Source organism: Manis javanica, chromosome 4, assembly GCF_040802235.1.
Source record: "Manis javanica isolate MJ-LG chromosome 4, MJ_LKY, whole genome shotgun sequence".
Lineage (NCBI taxonomy): Eukaryota > Metazoa > Chordata > Mammalia > Pholidota > Manidae > Manis > Manis javanica.
The window spans coordinates 28,773,444-28,793,909 of NC_133159.1; positions in this window are offsets into that span (position 1 = coordinate 28,773,444).

The window sequence follows — 20,466 nt, forward strand, 5'->3', positions numbered from 1 at the left end:
CCCCTGGGCATTCCAGCGTGTGGAACAGGGTGTGAATGTGTGAATGAGCTGTCAGAGAGTGTATGTGCTGTTGTGGTGTATGGATGAATGTGTAGGGAAGTGTGTGTGTTACGGAGGATTATGTGGGAGGTCTTTTGAATGCATGTGCCTCTGTTTACATGCTTGTGTTGGACTGGGTTGCTGAGCACACATGCACACTGGCTGTGTACACCTGTGGTGGGAGGAGGGGGTCCCAGGACCCTAGAGATCTTTGAGTCCCAGCCTATGCCTGTGTGTTTAGTGTAGGTGCAAATATGTGTGTGGGTGTGTGTGCCTGGGGAAAGTGGAAATAGCTACAATAACAAAGCCTAGCACCCTGCTCCAGGAGTGCTAGCTAGCTGTCAGGCACCAGGCCAGGTGCTTACACACAGGGTTTTAACCAGCACAATTGTCCCATGGGGTGAGGAGGGCGATGACCCCATTCTGCAAACAGGGGAACTGAGGCTCAGAGGACTAGAGCAAGGTCACATGGCTCAGATGGTCAACGTGGAGACTGGAACCCAAGACTTGATCTGGCGACCCTGGGGTGCTGTGAGGCTCACCCGTGCCCTGTAGGGTGTTCAGAGAGCCGAGGACCCTGGGTAGGGGTGGGGACCCATGAGAGGGTAGGGACAGGAGGTGTGTAGGCATGAGGGTGTGCACACTGGGCTCTGCATGTGCATTGGGTGTGTTAGGGTCTGAGCACATCCATGGGAGCTGAGGCAAGCATGGGAGTGTGTTCACCCACATGAGATGGAGAAGAAGTGAGTGCAACGTGAGTATGGATGAGGATGGGGGAGTAGCTGGTGGAGTCTGTAGGACAGAGAGAGGGATAAGAGAGAGAAGGGATGTGTGAGCCCATGTGCATCTGGGTGAGGGTGTGTGAAACGCACATTTTCCTTTTTTCTTTTTCTTCTCTGACTTCAACCAGGAACAGATGTCTGATCAGGCTGAGGAATTGGAAACATCTGAAACAACTGTCCGAGCTGAAGTGTAATAAATAGACCTTTCATCACAGTCCCTGGCAAGGGGTCGCTGGGGACAGGCTCCGGGGAGCATTTAGAGGGGTTGGGGTTGAGAGTGGTGGATGGGTGAGTAGAAGGACAGACAGACTGGGAGGGACAGACTGCCCTGGGAGGACAGGAAGACAGACCTGCCACCGGCCCCTCCTAGCATGCTCAGGCCTACGTTTTCCCATCTGTGCAGGGGCTTGGTGTTCATTCTGGGGTCTGAGAACTGGCACCCTAAGGAAGAAGCATTTATAACTTGGAAACAGACTGACAGTTGACAGATACGGTGCTGAGGGCCATAAGCCAGGACTGAGCAACCCTACGGCACATGGGCACCCTCACTGCGGCCCTGGGCCCCTTGTTCCCCCAACAATGTACACACAGGCCTCCTGTTGGACTTCAACTTAACCAAAGGCACATGCACTGTCCTTCCTATCCCCAGATGTGTTAGTTGGAAGGCTCTGGTAAGAAAACTACAGCAGGAGCTGGTGGGGGCAGGCAGGGGTGTGGAGACGGGTGTTGGCCATGGGGTGTCCTGGCAGGCCTCACCTGCCCACCTTTCATATGGCCTCATCCCAGACCCGCAGATGCCATAGCTGTAGACACACACTCCCGAGAACTGCTGGAGGAATATAGGCCTGGAGGTCCTGTGCTGACAGGAGCCAGGTGCAGCACCTAGGAATCCCAGAGAAGAAATAGGCAGAGGTCAGCCCATTGAGCCGGGGTCCAGGCCATGGAGAGGCTGGGAGGAGGTTAGACCCCAGGATGGACAAAAGTCTCCCAGAAATTTGGGCTCCAGGCATTTTGTCTCAGAAGCCCCCAGGGCTGCATCTCAAAGGAAGGGGCCCCAGCAGCTGGGCCTCAGGGGCCTGTCCCCAGCCTTCCAGTCATGCCTGGGTCTTTGTTCAAAGGTCCTGATCCTGCAAAGCCAGATGAAAGAGAAGGTCGAGGGGACTGGTGCTACCACTGACCCACTAGTTGTGTGACCTTGACTGCCTTTGTAAGCTGCTGGGCCTCAATGGCTCTTTCTGTACAATGGGGGTATATTAGTCCCCATCTCACAAGGTTGCTACCCAAATTCCATGGGATGAAATGTGAGTGTGTACTGCCGGAGCTAGAAAAAAATCAAGGTTCGATTAAACAGATACTTACAAAGGGCTTACTCTGGGCCAGGCTCTGGGCTAGACTCTGGATTTTATAACAGTGATCTAGACATCCTGTTCTCCAAACCTTTGCACATGCTATTCCCTCTGTCTGGAACACGCTTCTTCCCACCCTTCACCTGGCTCCTTCTACTTGAATGTCCTTCTCACCTTGAATATCCCTGCTTCACACATTATAGTGACTACTTGATCAAGGACGACACCTGTCCTATGCCCTGGTCCCCCAAGACTGAGCTTGTGGAGGACAGGCACCGTGTCTCACAGCACTGGCCCCAGCACCTGCTGTCTGGTGTGCAGGTGTAATGTTTACATGTCACTTACTTGTGCCAGGTGATGTTCTGTGAGCTTTACACACAACAACTCATTTGATCTTAACAATCCTCGAGGAGGGTTATTCATCTTTTATTTATTATTATTCATCTTTTAGAGACAATAATTAATGTCCCTCCCTACCCATTACACAGCTAGTAACAAATGAATGAGTTGGTGAATGAATGAATGAACGAATGATATGAAACAAGGTCACTGTCTAGTGAGGGAGGCAGGTAATTGGTTACTGTATACAGAGACACAAGTTGCAGTCCAGGAGTCATTGATGTTGAGAGGAAGCCTTTAACCCAGGAAGGGAGGAGAGGAGTAAATAATGGAGCCTAGGTGACCCTGGAGCTCAGGCCTTAGGTCCCCACAGAGGCAAGTCTCGTTCTAGCTCATTCTCAAGTGCTCATTCTGGTCCCTCTGGCCACAGAGAGGGCTGGGCCTCTCCTCCTTCGCATGACCCCGGTCCCTTCCCTCCCTCCTCCCTCTAACCCCAGGACCCCACCCCTCCCCCCAAGCCATCCTGCCCAGGCCAGGGGCCCGGATCAGCCACCCTGCTCAGGTTACCTGACAGGCCCTGCCTCAGTCCCCACCCCAGTCCCCACCCCTGCATTTTCCCTATCTGCTGAGGGCATCAGGGGGACAGAGGCCCCCAACTCTGGCTCCTCCTCCTTTGTTTAAGCAAACAAATACCCTGAACTTCTGCGCTTGGATGGGGCAAGGTGTCCTTCCTCCCCTTCCCTCTGAGAGCCAGCCTCAGGCTCCAGTATCTGAGGTTTTGAGTCACTGAGGTGGTTTCTAAAGGAACAGACCAACAAGGTCCATCTACCAGCAATCAGGTGTGTGAGAACTCCTTGACCTCAGAGCCAGGACCAAGAGCTGGGTCCCTCCCTGGGTGCTGCTGCAGCAGCTGGGAAGGGCTGCAGAGAGCCTGCCAAGTAGGGGCCGGAACAGGGCACGTTCAAGGTTCCTTCCAGCACTAGAACTAGTCCAGGGCTCCTTGCATCCCCCCTGCCCTGAGAATGAGAACATGCCTGAGTGTGTCTGCAGCAGACATCAGTGTGCATCTTCACGCATGCCTGCTGACACGTGCGTGCCTGAGCACGCGCTCCCAGAAGTATGTTTGAGTGTGTGACTCTAAGTGCCTACGTAAGGTTGCTGTCCATGTGTGTTAGTATGATGTGTGTGTGACTAGAAGTACAGACATCTGTGTGTCTGTGGGAGAGTGCATCCGTGAGGCAGAGTGGGTGTGGGTATGCGTGCACACGCATGCATCAGTAACAGCGGGTGAGGGTTTCTGGGGGCCTGTGGCCGTGACAGGGTGGGTTTGTGGGCAGTGACCGGAGCTCCAGCAGTTTGGTCAGCATCCTGCTGCGCCCAGGGCCTCCTCAGGCCGGCAGAGGATCCCAGAAGGCTGAGAAGGCAGCCTCCCTGCCTCTCTTGTAGTCACCCAGACGGACCCACGGGTGAGGAGGAAACTGGAGCCTTCAGAGGATCTCGGGGGCCTCACTCAGTCATGTGCTCATTACACAGCTCTCCACTGTGAATCAACACTGGGGGCAGGAGGCACTGTTGCCCCTACCCCCGCCAGTTCTGAAGTCCCCCCACCCTGAGCTCTCCTGCTGGCGGAGGGAGCCTGGTTCTAGAAGGGGTTAAGGGGCCCCAGCCCTGCCTTCGGGAGCCCTAATCAGAAGGGAAGTAGCTAGAGATGCCTAGAGCCAATGCTGCTTCCACCCCCATCCCCCCAGTGGACACAGATGAAGGCAGTGTGGTCTGGTCTCAGCCCCACCAGGCCCCTGGCCCTGAAGGACTCCCCTCAGGAAGGCCATTCCCTGCCCTTCTGGGCTGGCACTCAGTGGGGGCTGGGGGTACAGCTGTCTCCAGTGTGGTGCGAGTCCCCCACGGGAAGTGGGAGAGGCTGACTACTCTCCCCATCACACGAGATGTACAGTTACTCACACCCCCAAACCTTCACAATTAGACGTGCCGTTTGCAAAACCCAACGCCAATGTAATGAGAAGCACATTGTCTCCCAGAAGCAGCTGCGAGGAGAGGAGATGGCTGCTCGGCACCCTGCCGCCCTGGGGGTGAGGGGCATCCCAGCAGAGTGAGGAAGGCCAGCCAGTTCCTCTGCATGTCCCTTTCCCCCCAAAGGAATCCCCAGGCCTTTGTCTTCCCTCCTGGGGGGTCATTTGGGAGCCAGATGTGAAGCCCCAGCCTCTGTGTGGGAGAGGGGCAGAGGGAGAAAGGGGGAGAATGGCCTTGGGAGTCAGACAGATGTACACACTGGAATTCGGGCTCCACCACCTGTACACAAACTGTGTGATCTTGGGCAAGTTTCTGAACCTCTCTGAGCCTTTGGGCCAACACCCCATTGCCCAAGGGTTGCCTGAGGATTAAAACAGATTAGTAATGCAGCACCTATGGAACAGAGCTGACAGTAGGTGCTCCACACTTGGAGGCCCCATGGGATGTAGAGGAGGGAGAAGGCACACGGGAGGTGGGCTGTGGGCAGCTCCGGGCCCCTCCGCCACCAACAGCTGGGAGAAGCGTGGGGCTGCAGCCCACTGCCCAGGCTCAGTCCCTGCTGCACGCTCACCAGGGGTGACCTTCAGCCCTCTCCAGCCTCCCTGGACACCTACATGGTGTCCTCCTCTGAAAATCAGGGAGGGTAATAGTACTACCCCCCTCCCCCACTGGTGGGGGGCATGTGGGAAGCGAATTACTGTAAAGGGCTCCCAACTATGCCTGGCACTTGGTAAGCCTGCAAAGAAATTTCTCTCTTTCTCCTTAATCTATTTAATGTCTGATATTTACTGATTGAATCACTTTACATACAGTAAGTTATTTAACCATTAATATGCCCTGCAAACAACCCAAATGTCCATCAGCTGGCGAATGGATAGACAAGCCGTGGCATGCCCATAAGCAGAAATATAAATATAAGTATAAATATAAATATAAATACAAATACAAATATAAATATACACCTGGTATACAGCAGTGTGGCCTTGGGCAAGCTGGAGTCTCAGTTTCCTCATCTGCTAAATGCAAATGATCATTCTTACTCTGTAGGATCACAGTGAAATGTAGAAATAATGTGTGTATAACTGATGGTAATAAGTAATGATATTGTAATAAGCAGATTGCTCAGCAATCAAAAGGGGTGAATGCTGCTGCCAGCCCCAGCGCAGATGGGCCTCGAAACAGGATTCTAAGCAGGAGAAGGCAAACATGAAAGGTCGTGGAGTGGGTGATTTTATTTCTAGGAAATGTCCAGAAAAGGATCCATAGAGATGTGAAATAGCAGTTGCCTGAGGTTCAGGGTGGGAATGGGGAGCGTCTGCAAATGGGCACCAGGGATATCTGGGGTGCGATGGAACTATTCTAAATGGGATTGTGGTGATGGCTACACAGCTCTGTACATTCACTAAAGATCATTGGATGGTACAGTTGACCTTCAAACAACCCTGGGGTCAGGGGCACCCAGCCATCTCTCAGATGAAATTCCATGTGTGACTTTTGACTCCCCCCAAGCTGAACTATTAACAGCCTGCTGTTGACCAGAAGCCTTGCCAGTAACAGGGACAGTTGGTTCACACATATTTTATATGTTATATATGTTATATACTGTGTTCTTACAATAAAGTAAGCTAGAGGAAAGATGTTTTCTTGAACTGTCACAAATCTCCAAAATGTTTTTCAATATATTTCTTGAAAAAGCACATAGAAGTAAACCCACACAGTTCAAATATGGGTTGCTCAAGGGTCAACTGTACACTTAAACTGGGTGGGTTTTACAAGTGAATTTTATAACTCCTCAAGAAAGCTATTTTTAAAAAACCTATGAGATAAACATTATCAGCCCTTTGCCCTTAAAAAAATTCATGGTACATTTCTGGAATTTAACGCCAGATTTGTTTGCTTCCGAAGCCCATTATTCAAATCCCTTAGCTTGGGAGACAGAAGAAACACAAACCAACCCGAGGGCCATTCTCTGCCTCTGGCTTGTCTCCCACTCAGTAGCCGAGAATTGGCTCATGGAAGGTGAGGAACCAAGACTGGACCTTTGTGAGGAAAAACTGTGGACTGGACCCCAGAAGCAGTCATTCTCCAGGGAAGTCACAGTCCTATCCCTGCCCGTGGGCCCCAGGGGCTTCACCGGGCACCACTGGGTTTGTGCTGCTTGTCCCCCTGCCCCACATACACATATAACATGTGTATATATACAAACGTGTACATGTGTCAGTATTGTACATACATTATTTCTGCATTTCACTGTGATCTGCAGAGTAAGAATGATCATTTCCATTTAGCAGATGAGGAAACTGAGACTCCAGGAGACGACGTGGCTTGCCCAAGGCCACCGGCTGTGAACCAGGTGTGACCTATAACACGCGGCTGCCTCCCGCGGCTCCTCACAGGATATCAAGCTGCCCCAAATCTCTCCTCCGCTGGCTTCTCTCCCTCTCTGTCTCTGTCTCCCTCCCTCTCTGTCTTCCCAGCTCCTTCTTCTCCCTGTCTTTGTCTCTCTTTGCTTGCCTCTGTCTCTCAGCCTCTCTGTCTCTGTCTCCCTGTGTGTGTCTCTGTCTCTGGCTCATTTATTTTTTAATAACCACAATAATGAGAAAAGCTCCTTTCCGACCCTCCTGGGGAGGGAGACAAAAGGAGGGGAGCCCAGGGAAGAGGGGGAGGGATAACCTCCCCTCTTGCTCCTGAGAAATGTAATAAAGGGCCTGAGAAAGTGCCAGGCTCCATGCAGGCCAGTACCCTGGGAAAGGGGGTGCCCCCCCCTCCACAGACACGGGCTTTGCATGGGCCTGGGGTCAGGGAGGGAATGTCTCCGTGCTGGGCCCCCCTTCTCCCGCTCACAGGCTTTATCTCTCCCCTCCCTGCTGGTGGGAGCAGTTTCCCCAGCTAATCCACCCCTGAATATGGTCCATACCAGACTTCCTCCCCTTGACCCAGACCTGCCAGCTTTCCCAGGAGAGCTGCTCAGAGGGGAGAATCACTCATGAATTGTAGCCTCGGGGCTCACAGAAGGTCAGGCAGTCCAGTCCCCTGCCATGTCCAGGACAGCTCCCCACAAGGTCCTGCCCAGCCCCCCACTGATGTCTGGCAAGAGGGAGTTGGGCCTGCTGACCCCCATCCCAGCCAGCAAGGAACCTGATACCAAAGTGCTCAGCAGAGGCTCCAAGACCCTCCCCAAACATCCCCACCCCCTGGCTGAGAGAGCACAAGATCCCTAGAGGGAGAGGGCTGAGCCCACACTCCTGCCGCCCTGAGGACCAGCGCTGGCCAAGGTAGGTTATAGGTGTCTCCAGCTCGCCTCACCCTCCAAGGATGACTTGGAGAGGGGCTTAGCAGGTCAGAGGTGAAAAAATGCCCTGGTCTAATCTCCTCATTTGACTGTTGGGGAAACAGAGAGGGCAGGAGCTGCTGGCTGGTAGGAGAGAAGGGCCTTCCTAGGGAGCTGGGAGAGGAAGGCCAGGAGCTGCTGTGCAGTGGACACAGACCCACAGTGAGGCGTGGTGCGGTTGTAAGACGAGGCCGACTCAGGCACAGCGCCGAGGCAAGTCCAATGGTGCAGATGGGAGAACCCAGGCCCACCCACCCAGGAATGTGCTCCAGGGCCCTGTCTGCCAGGGGAGGCTGTGGGCCCTCAGCTGCCCAGGCATATTCATCTTGCTGCTCCCAGGCGTCCAGACAGCCCTTCCCATGTAGGAAGCACTCTCTGGCAGAGCTGACTGCATCTCCCACCTGGCCAGGAATGGGAAGGAGGGGCTGGGGGGCTGGGGCCTGTGACAGGGCAGGCATCCACTCACTCATTTGCTCTACCATTCCTGGTGCTGAGCTCCAGGGAGAGAGGGAGAGTGATAATAACAGCTTATTCTTCGGAGGGCTTGCAAAGTGCCAGGTACAGCATTTATGTGTTGTCTCACTAGATCCTCACAGCAAAGCAATAAGCTATCTGTACTTCAAAGATGAGTAGATTAGAGGTACAGAGAAGTTGGGTCACTTGTCGAAGGTCACACAGCCAATTAAGAGGAGAGTCACAATTTGAATTTGTCATTGAATGGAACATGGCTGACTCCAAGGCCAGGCAACTCTATTTGCCTAGAGTAATAACAAGACACCCTTCCTGTCTCAAGAAATATACTTCTCTTCTCCTGTCTAACAGACAAGAGAAGAAGTAAAACAGGACTGAAGATCGTGTAGGTATTGGTAGGGGCACAGGTGGGAGCCAAGAGACAGAGGTTTTCAGAGGCACTGGAGCTGGGACTTAGTCCTGCTTGATTAGAGGCAGGGAGGCTGAGTGGTGATCCCACAGGCTATGCTGACAGGTCCAGCTGCTGACAGGTGCTGCTCAGACTAATAGAGGTGACTGCCTGCCCACTCTCATCCCCAGTGCCCAGTAGGCAGCCAGGAACAGCCCATGCTCCTGCACACCTGGGCCAAAGGGCTGGCCTTGCGTTTCTCTGGCCCTGTTGCCGGGGCCACAGGCAGAGGAAGGGAGAAAGGGCCAGGAGCTGGAATGGGGAGACAAACTCACTCCCAGCGCCCAGCCTGATTCTTCTCTGTGCCAGGACCTGCACTGGCCATTGTGGGGGTGTTAGATGAAGCCACTGCGCAGCTCCCTGCCCAACCTTAAGGAGTCAGCCATCCCAGAACCTTCTCAAGAGTTGTGGCCATGATTGGCGGAGTTTAGCAGGCAGGCCACCCAGAGCCTGAGCTCTCAGAGGCCCCTCCTCTGGGCTCTGGGACAGTGCAGTAAGAGAAGGCCTGTGGCTGCTTCCTTTTCTAAATCTGCAGGAACAAATGCTAGAAAAGTAAAATAGTTCCCCAAAACCCCACCCCCACTGGTAAAGCACCTTGTGCCTTTTAAGACCCTTCCTTCTTCTCAGATTATTTTGGTCCTCCAATCCTTCAAGATAGGAATTACAATCTTCATATTAAAAAAAGAACCTGAGGCTCAGAGATGAAGAGCTTTGCAGGGTGCGCACGCTGCATCTTGGCTGAGGGGGAGGCCCCTCATCTGTGCTGGAGTCGGCAGACCCCAGGAGCAGAGCTGGTGCTGAAGCTCTCGCCAGCGGGCAGCTGCAGGTGGGTGGGCATGGCTCCCACCTGGAGCTGAACTTCTGCCCCACAGCCACTGGTGGGCAAGTGGAGGCTCTCCGGACACGTGTTTCCACTTTCACTGGAGTTGGGAACTATTAGCAGAAAAACCTGTGAAGCTGTTAATGGGATAATGTAGAAAGTATTTATTTATTTTTCAAAGAAGGCCTGCGAGGAGGGGCAGGCTCAGTGTGAGGCCACAGAGGCGGGAGGGTGAGCCTGCTGTTAAGACAGATTAAGCAGACTAACAGAATGAGGGGGTTTCCAAGCAGAGGCTGGAGGCAGGGTCTGGCCTGATGCTCTCCAGTCAGCTCCCCCTGCGGAGAGCAAGGCTGGACCAGAAGACTCAGTCACTCCCCAAGGGGGAGTCATGCTCGGAGCTTTCCTCTGCACCTGCTTCCTGCTATCCCCCCTAAATCCCGGAGGCCATCAAATCAGTCTCCTGCCTCTAAGCAGTGTGTCCCCAGCAGTCTTCTAAGGAAAATCTGGGTACTTGTTTCCCTCCATGCACAACTTCAGAAGATAGGGGGTTTGTACTGCTCCTTCAGCTGGATCTGGGACCACCCCCAAAAAGCAAGTTCTCTTTGAGAAACATTTTGTCATAAGCAAGCCGCAAGGGCCCAGCCTCCCCTGCCCCCCACTCCTGAACGGGCGGGCGTTGACATCTCTCCAACTGGTAGCCCTGCCCTTGGACCTCCTAGGCCCTAGCTGCTCAGGAGCCCCATTGAGCTGGAGAGCAGCAAGTCCCTTAGAGGGCATGCAGCCCCAGGGCTTGCAGCTGCAGACTGGGGGAGATGCTTGGGGGAAGCGAGGGGTGGGGGGAAGCAGAGCAGGTGGGACCCCAGACCCTCCCAGCTCCGTTTTATTTGTTTTGCATACTGACATTCCACCTCAGATTTCTCTCCACATCCTAGTGTCCACACTATGGTAAAAATAAAAAAGCTGTAAAAAAATTTTTTTTTCAAATCTTTTGCCCTCACCTACTCTGTGCAGGTGAAATAACTCAGAGCTCAGAAGAGACTTTCCCAAGGTCACACAAAGCTGGGACTTCACCGCAAGGCATTTGCCTCCTGGCCCAGAGCTGTCCTACCATTCTCTGCTGGAGGAAGCAATGGGACTTCAGGGAGACCAGAGACTAAAACATCTCCTTAAGGAGTAAGGAAGTGGGGAGGGTGGTGTGGCTGGTGTTCTCCAAGCCCTTGAGGTTGTGTTTACATCTCTCCAGGCTGGCGCAGTAGAGGTGGTAGCAAACATGAGGGTGAGGGCAGAGAGGATGGCAGTGGCTGTGGACAGGACCCTCCATCCTTCAGAGCCTCTCCTGCCTGAGGCCCCTTGCTGGCCTGCCGGATGGTGAGCAGTCCTGGCCCAGGTTCTGGGTCCTCTGTCCAGGCGAGGCTGGGTTACTCCCTTCAGCCCCAGCCCAGGACGGCTGAGGCTCAGGAGCCTTCCTCCCTGACTCGGCTTCCTCCACCACTGCCTGGTAAGTATTCCAGGATTCCTGAGGCCTCACACCATGCACCCAGCTGGCAGCCACCATGCTTTGGAAGGCCTGGCTGTCCGTGGCTTGAGAATGCATCCCTCTTCATTGCCAATCCTCTCCACCAGGAAAGCTCTTAAGATTCTGGTCAGACATAGGCCTGCTTTGCCAAGCTGTGCTCACCACAACTACATTCTATTTCCTTGGGAACATATGCTTGACATTTGTCAGTTCCATTTCCAACACCCCCACCCCCACCCCGGAATCCCCACTCACTTTCCTGTTCTGGTCCCTCAAAAAGTATTTTCCTTGGGGAAGCAATGAGTGGCAGTCAGAGAGGATACCCATCTGCTTCTCTGCTGCCCGGCTCTGGACAACAGGCTTAAGTTATTCCTGGTGATTTGGGTAGACATGGGGAAGAGCTTTCTGACCAACAGGGGCTTAAAAACTAGAATAGGAACCAGAGGAAGACAGTGAAATCATTGGTCCTGGAGATATTCCATGGGAGCTGGTTGCCAGGGGAGGCCTGAGGGCTGTTCAAGGCAGAGACAGATAATCTCTTGAAGGTTCTGGTCCTACACCTGGCCACAGGCCCAAAAGGCCTCGCTCCCTTGTTTGACAATTATTTGTGAGCATCTTCTCTGTGCTAGGCATCCTGTAAGTCCTGGAGAGGAGCTGAGAACAAGATGCATGGTGCCTGCCCATCCTAGGTTGTAGACAAGGAAGCAGGCAGCTTCAAGGTATGTGTTGTTAATGATAGACAAAGAATCAAGAGCTAAAAGCAGGACACCTGGGCCAGTCTAGAGGGGAACTGGGAAGGACTTCCTGGAGGAAGAGGCTTTTCAGCTAAGACTCAAAAAAGAGGGAAAGCAGTAAACAGAAGAAGATCCTAGAAAGATGTTACCCAGACCTGTTCCCCATTGAAATACAACCAGAAACTCAGCTGGAATGGTGTCAAGGAGCTTTTTTCCTAGCATTGGTGATTTCTAAAAAATGGAGAGCCAGTGTAAAATCACCAGATCACGCGAATGGCAGTCACCATTAAGTAGTAATGATAGACGTCCCTATCAACTGCATTTTTAGCCCAGTACTTGGCACACAGTAGGATCCCAATAAGTGTTTGTTATGTGAATGGTCAGTCAGGAACTCAGCCTTCCCACCTGCCCTCTTTCTCCTCCACAACTAGTGTCTCAGCTTGGAACCCCACCAGAGAGGATTAACTTCTAAGGCACCCCAATAATATATTCACCAGGTTTTTCTCCTTCAACTGTGTCCTACAAAAGAGGAAAAACAAGGACAGTAACGTGTGCTGAGTGCCCACCACATGCCAGGCACCATTCTAATCACTTTATATGTGTTAGTGATTCATTCAGTCCTCACGGCTGCCACACGAGATGAATGCTACCATGGTCTCACTTTACAGATGAGGCAATGGAAGCACAGAGAAGTTACGCACCTCATCCAAGGTCACACAGCCAGTATGTAAATAGAAGGAAGCACTTTCTGTGTATCTAGGTGTCAGGTATAGATGGGGCCTTTAAATTCTTAGAATAATTACGAAAAGCAGGTATCATCCCCTTTCACAAATGAGCAAAGAAAAGCTCTCAGAGTTAAGTAACTCACCCAGCATGGGACTCTGCTCCTTGGGAATTTGGCTCCCGGGACAGTGCTCTCTCTCCTGTGCACTCCATCATTTCCCTGGGGCCTTTCCCAAATTGGGGTGCAAATAGCTGTCCCTGGCAAGCTCTGGGAAGGAAGCAGCTCCAGGAGGAAAGCTGGCCCAGTGACTCGCCAGTGGGATTTATGTCCTGTCCGGGGTGGACAGTTTGGCTGCTCTATGAAAGGCTGAGCAGAGTTCAAAGATGGAAGTTATTCCCATTAAACGATTGCAAATGTCAGGCAGCAGGGCCTGGGAGCCCCTTGTGCACGCACCAAGGAGGCTGGAGGCCAGGCTGCCCATAAGGAGCATGCCCACTCCCCTCATGCTTACCCTCAGTGCAAACAGAGCCCTAAGAGTCAGTGGGTTCCAACAGAGAGCCTGAGCAACATGCTCTCTGGGGGACCTTGGGGCCCCTCCCTCCTAAGATGGCACTGGGACAGAGGGTGTTGTTCTAATTAATTGAATGAGATCCATTCCAATGCAGATGGATGCAGAAATTACCTGCAGATGTGACTATGCACAACCATTTTAACTGTCCGGGCTGTCACGCAGGCTGGGGAACGAGGGCCTCTTGGAGCAGGGTTCATTCCATGCAGTCCCCTGCCTCTGGGCAGGGCAGACTTGTGCCAGCCTGAGATGTTGAGTGATTACTACCTTTTTTAAGGCCTCCCAGCCATCACTGCTTCCTGGGCCTGGGTTGTCCAGAGGCCCAGCTGGCAGGGTGGGACTCCCCAGAGGTCCTGGCTAATGGCCTCGTTGAGGGCTTCTTCAGGGGCAGTGGGAAGCAGGGTGCCAGCGGACCTCTGTGCATGCTTCCAAGGGCCTAAGTCCCCCTCCCTGGGTCTTTGAGTCCTTAGGCATTTTTGGACTGTATAAAACCAGATAACACTTTATTTTAAATAAAGACAGCCATAGCAGTGGTTCCCACATTGATGACACAAGATCCATGAGAACATCAATTGATAGATTCGTTCATTCCAGCACCCAGGAGGCTCCTCACTGGGACATAAGAGAGGGTCAGACCCAGCCCGTCCTGGAGGAGCTCACCATCCAGGGAAAGGAGGGGGATGTGTAAAGAGCCGGTCACCAAAGGGGGACGGGCTGTTCTCCTGGAGTACGTGGCTCTTGGAGGACTTAGATGGAGACAGTGGCTCAGACTGGGGTCAAGGCAGACTTCACAAAGGTGATGTCTCGACTGAGCCGTGCAAGGTGAATAGAACCTTTCCTGTACATAAGGGCTTCCCTGGCAGGACAATGCCCATGGACAAAGGCATGAGGCAGAGAGGCCTAAGGAGCCCTGAGAGGTGAGTGGGCTTGACAGGCCCATGACCACATGCTGAAGAGTTGGGGTCTCTACCTGCGCACTCTGGGAATCTTTAAACGACTTGAGGGGTAAGAGGACGACATGGTTAGACTTGCATATGAGAGCCACCCTCTTGGCGGAGCAAGAACTGGAGAGAGACTGGGGCAGAGGCCAGCGATGGTCTCAGCAGTGAGAAAGGAGAAAAAGGGACAGACCTGTGAGGGGTGTGGACAGTGCCACCATTCTTGGGACATGCTGGAGGGGAGGTGGGGGGAGGGGAGAGTGGGAGGATGAGGCAGGAAAGAGGGAGGAGTCAGGAGTCACTGCTGATGATCCTGGGTGACAGGAGGGAGGGAGCCCTGGGCTGAGGAGGTCCTGCTCAAGGCCTGCTGCTCCGTGGCCCTATGCAGGGAACCAGGGCCTCTGTGTGAGGATCCTGGCTGCTTTCAGAAATTTTGTGGGAGCATCTCCTCTCCTCTCAGTATCTATTCCCCAACAACAGGTCAGAATGTTAATTCCCACTCCCCTTCCATCCATTTCTTCCCAATATGGAGAAGATAATTGGGAAACATTTGGGGAAGGTACAGGGAGCTCTTTGAGGGTGTCATTGCTTAAAGCCAGTCTGTTAGGTGTTTTCTGAGCCCTCTGGATCCACTCTGGTTGGGGTGCAGAGAGGTCCCAAGCCCAGGCTTGCCGCTGAACCCAACAGCTTCCTTACCCAGTGTCCTTAGTGGCCATCCAAACCTGCCCCTCTCTTTGAGCCTCCACCTGCCTGACCCCCACTTGGCAAACCACCATGCCTACTACCTGCCACCTAGATGACACTCCTTCCACCCAAACTCATCGCAACTGTTCCCACCCACTTCCCCGGTCCTGAGCCAGCCTTCCCAGCTGTGCCTTGGGACTTGGTGCCAACCACCATCCCATCAGCCTACACAAACGGTTCCTGTCTCCCCCATCCTCCTGGCACCTCCCTCGAGCTGTCTTCCTCCTCCGCCTCCTGGAAGTCTTCTTGCACTCATCACCTCTGCATCCTCAGTCTTTTCACCCCTCAGCCCACTGCAAACTAGCATTCTCTCCACCCAAGAAACGCTTCTCACAGAGGTCAAGCATGTAGGGTTCTGTCCTCATCCTACATAACACACCCTGTACCCCTATCAGCCAGACCTTCTTTCCTTCCTAAAACATCTCCTTGGCTCCCAACCTCAGGACCTTCTGTTCTCCGGCATCAATATGGGCCATGCCACACAGCTGGGGGTTCCCCAGCACGTTTCCTTGGCTGCCTTTTCTTCTCTCTGCATGCATCCTCCTAGAGCTCTACTGCTCTAGCTCTGACTCCTCTAATGATGTCTAAACCCATCTATCCGGAAGCCGGATGGATGTCCCCCAACCCTGACACTTCTATTCTGTCTCCCACCACCCACCCCAAAACCCCTCCAGCACTTGTGTCTCCTACCTTGGTGAATGGCCAGCAACTTGAAGCCATTCTCCCTTCCCCACTACATTTGATTTCTCACCAGGTCCTGTTCATCCCACCTTCTAAATACCTCTAGAATGGACTGCTCTCCACCACCACTGCTGTAGCCCTGGACAGACTCCTAGTCCTCCTCTGCCCAAAATAGTCCTCCTCCCTCCAGATCCCTGCTGCTCCAGACCTCCTCTGCCACTTACCCGTTCTCTCTTAGAATGCCCTTGCCTCCCTGCTCTTTTCTGAACACATCAAGCTGGTTCCCACCTTGGGATACTCTGGAAGGTTCTTCCACCAGATCAGCAGTTTTCAAATTACACTTTAAAAAACTGGGGACCCCAAAGAGTTTCTGCTTGTGTTTATGTGGGCTATATCTATCAATGTTTGCAAAAATAGAAATCTAAGAATGTTTTAAAACATTACACCACACAAGCACATGTCCCATTAGCTGTCAGAATGATGATGTCATTACAGAGCTTCTCAAGACTCCCTTGTGCCCTCATAAGAGAATGAGTAGAAAAGGCATATAGCGTCTCAGTGTTATAAACTGTGTTCACTTTGCAGATCCCCTGGGAGGGTCCCAGAGTTCCCAGAAAACACGTTGTAAACTGCCATACCACAGAACATACATCTCTCCCTGTCACTTCATTTAGGTCTCAGTGCAAATGTCACCCTCTCAGAAAGCTTTCTCAGCCCCTTTATCCCTTCTCCAAGTCATTCTATCCCATTACTACTTCCATGTTCTTTATAAACCTTAATGCAATCTGAAATCATCCATTTTCTTGCTGACTTTGCCTCCCCACTAGAATGCAAGCCCCAGAGATCTGGACTCCCCAGAGCCCAACAGAGTGCCTGACACACGGCAGACACTCAAACAGATTTTTAAATGAATGAATTGTATAAAAGCAGTTGTTCTCAGCTTTTGCAGCATATTGAAGTCACTGAGCATGGGGACTGGGGGGTTGAGGGGTGCTTTTAAAATTCCTGCATCCCTGCCAATTAGAATCCTGGGGTGGATGCAGGCTCTCAAAAAGGCAAAAGGATCAGAGCTTCATAAAGCTCCCCAAGTGACTACAATGTGCGGCCAAGAATAAAAACCACTGGTCTAAATGCTTAAATCCTCACTGACGGAGAGACTGTTTATTCCTCACTTGGTGAGAGTTACACAAGATATAAATGATGGCGACTCGTGTCCTGCCTGTCCCCTGCTGGGCCAGGCAGCCGGGCCTAGGGGCACCTGGGGAGAAGCTGTTAGGCTAGAGCCTCCTCAGACCGGGGCCTTGGGTCAAAGCCATGGGACCCACAGCTTGGGCGGGTGCTGCTGGTCATCCTCCCAGCATGTCTGCAGGGCTGGCTGCGCTGAGTGCTGTTCCCCTGGGGGTGACTGTGCGATTTGGCTGTTTTGGTGACTCATGGAGAAGGGTGGTGATTCGGAGGAGTAGAGATAGACATGAGATGGGTCCCCAGGCTGCCCTGGGTAAAGGGGACTTGCCTGTGGAGCACAGCCGGGAGATGACACACCTCCTGCCCCTGCCTGAGCGACGCTTCCCCAGCTGGGTGATCGCAGGCCCCCCAGCCTCAGGGTGCTGCAGGCCGCACTGAGAAGCACTGCTTCCCCCACAAAGGCTGAAGGCGGCCACCATCCACCCCAAAGCAGCTCCTGGGGCTGGGGCCTCCAGCAAGGGAAGATGCGCCCCACAGTGTGCTCAATACGCTCCATGCGTGGGCCCACCAGTGACTGGTCCAAGAGAATGGTCTCCACTGCCCAGGGGAGGAAACTGAGGCACAGAGACATGTAGATGACTTGGTCAAGGACACCTAGCCAGGTCTGTCTCAGACAGATATGTAGAAGATTGGAACGCTGGAGTTCACCTAGGATTAAAATCTTACATCAGCTATGTGACCTTGGAGAAGTCACCTGACCCTCCTAAATCAGTCTTCTTATCCATAAAACCAGGAAATAGTACCTACCTCATAGGGTTGTTGGCATGGATATAAAAGCACTAGACACATAAGCATGAAGCAGAGAAACTGCTCAATAAATAGTAATTATAGTATTAGACTTATTGGCTTCCAAATCCTTCTTTCCATTACACCCGGCTGCTTCTCAGAGGAAAATTACTTATATTTTTATGATATGATTTAAAGTTCTTTCACATGTATTAGCTAATTTAATTTTTGCAATGGCCCTGTGAAATTGAAACCATTGTCTACGACCCCAGTTTGTTTTTCCTTTTTCAACGAAGACACTGGGATCCAGAGAGTTCAATCACCTGTTCCAGTCCCACACGGGTGAGTGGCAGATGTCCCCACGGCCTATCCAGAACCTGCACCGCACAGCAGGAGCTAGAGGCTGTGGCTGACCTTGGCCCCAAGCAGAGGTTACACCCTGGACTCTCTGGGAAGGAGAGAGGCGGAGAAGCCCAAGGGGGGAGGGGGTGCGGATAGGAGGGTGGAGCTGTGCCCTTGATGTGGTGGCTGGGCCCATCGGGGCTGCCGCCACAGTCCTAGGGTTTGGCTGCGACAGCAACCACCATTTCCGCTGGTGTGGCAATGCCGGGTGGATCTGGGGACCCAAGCCAGGCGGGTTGGGAAAGGAGGATGCTCTGTCTAGCCTGGTCTGTGGCTCTTTGTCATTGGGGTGGGGGTCCACTCCCGCTCCATTTTACTTCCACCACCCAGCCCAGCTCCTAGACCCCAGCCCCCCATTCCTATCCAGGCAGCTTCCTCCTAGTGGAGTAAGTTAACCAGAAGTCTTTTCTAAAGGCACTAAGGAGCGAGGAGCAGCTGACAACACTTAAGGAGTGTGACTGGGAAGCGTTCTTCAGGCCCTGTAGAGATACTGTTGCATGACAGGAAATGGCTGCACCAGAGGGCTGGTAACAGAAGGCTTTGGGAGTCAGCACCGCCACGTTTCCTCATTGACAGGTGAGTATCCTGTTCTGTGCAGTCTCAGACTTGGACTTGGGAAGCAAGAGGGCCTGTCCACAGCTCTGGGACAGCTACTTGCAGTAGGACCAGAGGCAAGAGGGGCAGGACCAGCAACAGAATTTGCAGGGCCCAGTGCAACCCAACCTTTTGTTCAAAAACTATTAAAAATTTTGACAGGGTGACAGCAGAGGCTTAAGCCAAGTTGGGGGACCCTTGTGAACATGGGTCACATGCCCACAAAGCCGCCCTGAAGTGGGGGTCTAGGGAAAGTAAGCAAAGGATGAGGCTACATGAAGGGCAGCCACAGTGTCCTCCTCTGGCCGAATGATCTCCTGACCAAAACAGAAAGAACCGGTCAACATACAGTAATCCTGCACCACGCTCAACATTTCCTAGATGCACAGTGCACTCCGCTGAGGCAACTGTAGGTTTTCCAAATGTCAAGTCCACCTCGGCCAACCAGCATTCTCAGAGAGTCCAGGTCTTGCCTTATTTGGAGGACGGAGGGCATTTTAATCTCATCTCTGTCTTGGGGGAGCTCAAAATGCTGGGAAAGATGTCATACTTGGAGACCATCTGGGAAAAAGGCATCTGGAGCTGTTCCTTTAATTTACAGAACTGACAACCAAGGATGGCAAGTACAAAGGGTGATGGCCCAGAAAAGAATCAAAGTATTAATAACGAGCTCAGCCGGCACTGTCCTTCAGTCCCCCGCCCTGGGGTTCATGTGCTGGGAAGCCTGATGTCTCTGTTTCAGCAGTGAGATCAAAACCAGCTTTCAGAGCAACATAAGCCAGGGGTAATTTTTAGCACAGACGTAACTTTCTAGTTCCTTTTTCCTACCCCTCATTTTTCAGTTGCCTTTAAAGAGGCCGCAAAGAGCTGAAAAACAAATCCAAGTTTAAAGAGACAAGTGCAAAAATGCAAACTGGGCAAGGGGACAGAGCCACCAGCTGGACAAAATGTGCCTGGAAAATAGCATCCTCTGCCTGGCAGGTGCTGGGGATTTATGGTCGAATTTTGCAGACGTTTCATCACGTTATGAGCCAGCTCAGGAGACCCTCATAAAACTCTGCTTATATGAAAGAACAAACTAGCTGATAAAAGTCAGCTGCTGCCTATAAACGCGCTGTGGGGATTGCAATGGAGTGGTGGATTTATTAGCCGGCACTCTTTGTGCAAATAAAGAGCTACTGCGCATATGAATTGGGAGGAGAAGAGCCCGCACAGAGGGTCGCTTCCTGCTCACGTGACAGCAAACAGGCTGTGCTGACCCCTTGCCCATTACTTACTCCATTAGAATCCAGAGGGGAGCTTCTCGCTGAAATTAGGTTGCTAGGGATGTACTCTTACATCCCTGTTTCTTGCCTCCTACAAAATCCAACGGGAAGAATCAGTCTCTCTGCATCCACTGCCGTCCCTGCACATCCTTTAGGACAGCACATCTCATCATGGGCTGATGTATCTGTCTGGCCTACTAAATTGGGTACTTCCCTTATTTCCCTTTGTATTACCAGTAATTCGTTCTGTGCTGGGCCCACAGGGAGGCCTCTGAATGGCTATGGATGCAGCAGACTGTGTGGTGCCATATATACAAGTTCTTAGTATCCCTCTCCAAATGGCAGGAAGGGGCTGGGGTAGCTGGGGCCTAGTTAGGGCTGGGAGGCAACGACAGGTGACGACGAGGTGCCATGAGGATGTTATGAAGGCTAGTTTCCCCCGCAGAAGGTTGTCAAGGGCAACCTTTGTTGACTACCCAGATCTCTGTGCTTTTTCTCAGGATTAAGACTATTTCTTAAAGAATGCCCCTGCAACAGAGTAAGGGTTACCTGAGAAGGCAGATAGGGAGACCCCTCTCCCCACATCAAATCAGGATCTCTGAGGCGGAAGCCCCATTATGCTGTACCAGGTACCAGTCGCAGGAAAAAATGACTTTCCTTTGCATTCTATAGAAACCAAGAAAGAGCCTTCCAGGACTGATGGGGAGGAGGAGTGCCTGGAAGGG